Below are 6,082 nucleotides of genomic sequence, written 5' to 3'. Positions count from 1 at the left end.
CAGAACGTTAATGAGGCATTTAGAGAGCAGCAGGAAAAGGATGAGACTCCCTACCCACTGGTTGGAAAGGTTAAGGAAGAGCTTACAGCTCTACTCAGGCCTAGACCCCGACACTCCAGTAGGGCAAGCTTTACTCAAAAACACAGTTTGTAGCAAAATCATGGGAAGATATTAGAAGGAAGTTAGAGAAAACTGAGGATTGGCAAGAGAGAGGGTTAGATGAGTTATTGAGAGAGGCTCAGAAGGTGTATGTACGAAGGGATGAGGAGAGTCAAAAGAAACAGGAAAGGATTTTTATGACAGCAGCGAGGGAGAGACAGAAAGAGAATAACAAGCAGAAATGTGGGATCCCTCGTGGGGTCTGGCAAACGGGCAGTCCCAAATAACCAAAAACAAACGGGTCAGGCAGAAGCAGAATGTTATTACTGTGGCAAGAAAGGACATTTGAGAAGGAATTGCAGGAAGAGTGTGCAGGATGAGCAAATATTTCAAGAGGATTAGAGGGGTCAGGGGCTTTGTTTGCTGGGGATCCAGGCAAATACAGAGCCCTTGGTAAAATTAAAATTGGGTCCCCAACAACAAGAATTTGAGTTCCTAGTGGACTCAGGAGCAGAGGGATCAACTGTTCAGAAAATACCTTGGGGCTGTGTAGAGTCCTCAGACTCGGTACGAGTTATAGGGGCAAAAGGAGAACCATTTAGGGTACCCCTTATTCAGAGTGTAGAAATAGAGACTCCTAAGAAATATGCTGTGGGATCATTCTTGTGAGTCCCTGAAGCAGAATGTAATTCATTGGGAAGGGATTTAATGATTGAATTAGGAATAGGCTTGGAAGCAAAGGAACGTGGGTTACAAGTAAAGTTATGTGCTCCTACAGTGGAAGACATGAAAAAGATAAACCCTGAAGTCTGGTAAACTGCCGACTCTGTGGGGGAATTAAATATAAAACCATTTGAAGTCGTTACTCAGAATCCTGAGGAACCAGTCAGAGTAAAACAATACCCTATTTCCTGTGAAGGAAGGGCAGGATTAAAACCTCTTATTGGAGTCTTGTCTGTCACCAATAATACCCCTATTTTACCAGTAAGGGAACCTGATGGAACTTACCGATTAGCACAAGATCTGAGAGGAGTAAATGAGAGAACAAATGCCCAGTGTCCTTTACTTAACCATGTCCTCAAGGAAGGAAGCAGAGACTATTTTGCCTTTGAATGGGAAGACCCTGAAACCCCCCGAAAGCAACAGCTGAGGTGGACAGTTTTACCCCAGGGGTTCACAGAGCCCCCCAACTTATTTGGACAAGCTTTAGAACAGTTATTGGACTCTTTTGGGGCACACCAAGGTACTGTGTTAATCCAATATGTGGATGATTTACTAATTGCAAGACAGAGACCCAGAGGCAGTTAGAGAAGAGAGTATTAGATTACTAAACTTTTTGGGTTCAAAAGGATTAAAAGTGTCAAAATCACAGTTTACTGAGGAGGAAGTTAAATATCTAGGACATTGGTTAAGTATGGGACACAAGAGACTGGACCCGGAAAGGGTAAATGGCATTCTGTCTTTGCAGGCACCTAAAAACAAAAGACAGATAAGACAATTATTAGGATTATTGGGGTACTGCAGACAATGGATTGAGAACTGTAGCGGTAAAGTTAAATTCTTAGATGAAAAAATTAACAAAAGGATGGATTAATCAAATGGAATCACGAAGATGAGGAGCAATGAAAGAGATTAAGAGAAGATCTAATAAATGCTCCGGTGTTTATTAGGTCTGCCCGACACCCGAAAGCCATGTTATCTTTTTGTGAATACTGAAAATGGGACAGCCCATGGAGTCTTAACTCAAACATGGGCAGGACAAAAGGAACCAGTAGGATACTATTCTAAATTATTAGATCCAGTAAGTCGAGGGTGGCCTACCTGTCTGCAAGCTATTGTGGCACCAGTTTTATTGGTAGAAGATTAACCTTTGGAGGGGAGTTGAAGGCTTTCACCCCTCACAATATAAGGGGAATCTCACAACAAAAAGCTGATGAATGGGTAACAGATAGTCGCTTGCTAAAATATGAAAGCATCCTACTACACTCACCCACGTTAGAATTAATGAATTTACGAAATCCAGCCCAGTTCTTATATGGGGAACCTGAAAGAGAACTAGTACACGACTGATTGCTTACAAGTAATCGATCTCCAGGCTAAAATTAGGGAAGACCTGGGAGGAAGAGGAATTGGAGGGAGGCGAGAAATTACACGTAGATGGTTCGTCAAGAGTCGTCGGTGGACGTCGAAAATCAGGGTATGCTGTGATAGACGGGATCACATTTCGGGTAAGGGAATCTGGACCTCTCGATAAAACATGGTCAGCCCAGGCTTGTGAATTATGTGCTTTGTTAAGGACCTTACAATCAGTTAGAGGGAAAGGTGGGAACGATATTTACCGACTCCAAATACGCCTTTGGAATAGCACACACCTTCGGGAAAATTCGGGAAGAACGGGGACTAATAAATGCACAGGGAAAGGGATTAATTCATGATACTTTAATAAAAGAAACTTTAAAAGCTTTGAGGAAGCGGAAAAAGTTGCTGAGTACACGTGAAAAACCACCAAAAAGGACTAAAGGCCACGGTTAGGGGAAATAACCTGGCAGATGAAGCAGCAAAAAGAGCAGCTTTATCAGCGTTAAATAACTCGAAACCTGAAGATTTAAATCTCCCCCAAAAGCTTTAGCAACCAAGAAAAAAGAAAAATTACAACGAGTAGGGGGGCAAAAGAAGAAAATAATAAATGGATGTTACCAGGTGGTCGAGAAATACTCCCTGAGGGCCATCGTAGATTCAGACAGGGGACCACATTTTTTACCTCCAAAATAATTAAAGAAACAGCGGAGCTTTTTTTGGAACTAAGTGGGAATATCGTACACCTCGGCACCCGCAAAGCTCTGGTAGAGTTGAAGGGATGAATGGAGAAATTAAATGGAGAAATTAAAGAGCACTTCACTAAACTGATGATGGAAACTAAAATGAATTGGGTAAAATGTTTGCCATTAGCCCTGTTGTATATTCGGGCCCAATCACGTGCTGATAGAGGGATCTCACCACTTGAAACGATACAGGGGATGATTTTGGTAGCCCTCTGGAACACCCCAAAAATAGAAGATACTTTTCCAAGGGAATATATAATTGAACTAATGAAGAGGAGACAGGAGCTAAGAAAAAAGGGTAACAGGAGCTCCTCAGTTTCTCCCTCTGCGCTGTGAAGTAGAAACTGAAATACCTGAACCACGGAGGGAACTTTGAGGTATTCCCAAATTTGTGAATGACTCTGTGGGTGGGAATTATTAACACCTGAAACCCGGGAAATGTGCCAGAAAGATTGGCATAACACTGTGAAACAACGTGCTGTCTGATTTGCTTGGGAGTGAACCCCACGATAAAGTGATTAACTGGTAAATTAAAACCTGGAACGAGATTCTGAATGAATAGTGTGTTTCCTGAACCGTGGTGAAGAGGCTGAGCGAGCATAAAAGCAGAACTCCTGAAGAATATCCCTGCTGGCCAGAGGAACTAAACACCTCGCTGCTCCCTGCAGAGGAGCAGACAGAGGGGCACAACTGTGGAGACAAGTAACTCTGCGAAAATAAACTTACCAACAGCCTGTACCACGGAAATAAAACTAGAAACTACATTATTGTTTACAAAGTGAACAAAGCTCCAGGTATTAAAATTCTATATCAGCAGGAACCCCCCTCACCCTCCCCGCCCCGGTTTTTCAGTTACAATGGAAAGGATTCTGTGTTGCGTTAAGGGAAAATTGTCTCTCCTAAAAATCAGTTCCCTTAGAATTGATACTACAATGGGTCTCTAGTGATGTTGTCAATTATCTACTATAATGGGCCTCTAGTGATGTTGTCAATTATCTTATATGCAGTCCCAAAAAGTTGTAATAAAGTTTGATAAGCAAATTACTGATGAATAGAAAAAAGGGAGGAATTGTAATAGTTAACAAAAGCAAAGAGGTGGATAATTTGCTGATCAAATTAAATTCACATTGTTACCAGTTGGTTTGAATTGCAGGTGTCGAGCCACAGTGGTGTTGTTACTATGGCAAGCTCTCTCTTGTTGTGTTGAACAAGATCTGAATGTAAAAGTTTTGGGTGTGCCTGTAAAAATGTGTGTGTGTGTGTGTGGAGGGGGGAGTCGTCCAGAGGAACAGGGGGAGGAAATTTTAAATGTTATATCTGTGGTCTGGTGACTGTAACACACGGGCTGCAGCTGCCCAGCTTTCCCAAAGAGTCTCACTCTCTCTGCATGTCCTGGTGGGAGGAGATCCCCCCCCAAAAGGTGGGGGCAGCAGCACCAGCCGTGGGCAGGAGCTTCGTGGGGGAGAGGTTTGTTTGCTCCTGAGGGGTGTGGAGGCCACCGTGGCCCCGAGGGACCAAAGAGATCCGTCCTGTTCAGCTGGGCTGGGTTGAAGGTGCCAGAACGGGACATTCTGAGCGGGAAAAGGGACTTTGGTGCTCAGCCCGAGCTGTCAAACAACTGGAGCCACTCAGGGGTGGCTTGTCCTGATGGACCCGACTGAAACTTGGGTTGTTTTCTCTTCCCAGCAATTCCCCTGGGAACGGTGCCAGGACACCCCTCTGAGGATCCAGTTCCCCCTGGAAGGATGGCTTATCCTTCTTTCAGGAGCCTCCACTGCCAGCATGGACCAAACCTGGGCAACACACCAACCAGCTCGAGCCGCAGGGGGGACACCCTCCCTTCGTTAGTTATGCTAATGAGTGTGGTAATTACAGCATATTCTGCCCCACCCCCCTCAGCTCCGGGGGCCATTTACTGGGATATTCACTCAGCTTTCATTGTGACCCCACCAACTGTGAATCCACAGCTCTGGTTTGGGGTATCAGTTGTTCTGGCCTGGCCTCATCAGTCGTTACAGACCAATTGTACCTCGATCCGAGCCTGGTGGGAACCTCCCGCTGGCGGAGGAGCTGCTGCAACACGAGGAGCCGAGACCTCCCCTGGAACAGCCCAGAGAAAATGGACAAAGGAGCCCAGACCTTCCCTGGAACAGCCCAGAGAAAATGGACAAAGGAGCCCAGACCTCCCCTGGAACAGCCCAGAGAAAATGGGCAAAGGGCTCTGATTTGTGTCCATGGGAATGTGGGGACAAACACACTGTGTGGTGGGATGGACAGGGAAGGGTGGGGAACACGGATGGTGGGACACCCTCTGGATGGCCACTGGCAGCCACCACGATTCCCAGCCCGGAGCTTCCCTGGATTCACCGATTTCTGGGGGGATCAGGAGTGGGCAGGCTGGGAAAATTTTGGGGGAGTAAAACAGGAGGTGATCTTTGGGGGAGAGGAGGAACAAGCTCAGGTAAACGGGGGCAGCCTGAGGCAGGCAGGTAGGAAACCATCAGGGGGTGAACCTTGAGGGGGCTTGGGAATTATTGTCCCGGTAACACCTCGCAGTTTGTGTTTCCCCGGGTGTTTGGTGGGGTAGGATCTGACATTTTCACAGCCCAGGACCCCGCTGTGGGCTGTGTGTTCAGTGTGGTGGCACCTCTGGGCCTCGGGAGGCACCTACAGGTAACAATTAATAATCACACCCTTCTCTTTGGAAAAAAATAACCAAAGCGTGGGGGGGGACCCTTCCTGTGTCTTTTCCCCCTCCTTTTTTCCTTCCTTGTCCCCCCCAGGCTGATGACAGGAGTCAAGAATTTTGAATATCCTTTGGCTGCCCTTGAAACCAGCTCGGTGTTTTTGCTGGGAGCCAGCAGGTTGTTGCACGTGCTGCAGGTCTTGTTTGGGGTCAGGTGAACAATTCAGAGCATCACCCCAGGGATGTGCCCAAAACCTGGGTAGTTCAGAGTGGGGGGGTCTGTACCGGGGGCAGGGGCACCTGCAAGGGGTCTGAACCTCCTCCCTGGACAAGTGCAGGGCCCAGAAGAGGCAGTAAAATATTTAAACTCGAGTGGTATCTTTTAGCAGTGAAATATTTCAAGAAGGTGTGGTGCCACCCTGGCACCCCCAGAGAGGACCCAAATGGCTGCAGCCTGTTGGGGTCTGGCCCAGGG

The sequence above is a fragment of the Empidonax traillii genome, unplaced genomic scaffold (assembly GCF_003031625.1).
Source record: "Empidonax traillii isolate 1590-97213 ecotype Southwest subspecies unplaced genomic scaffold, ASM303162v1 scaffold5362:size12990, whole genome shotgun sequence".
NCBI lineage: Eukaryota > Metazoa > Chordata > Aves > Passeriformes > Tyrannidae > Empidonax > Empidonax traillii.
Note: the sequence above shows the minus strand (reverse complement) of the source record.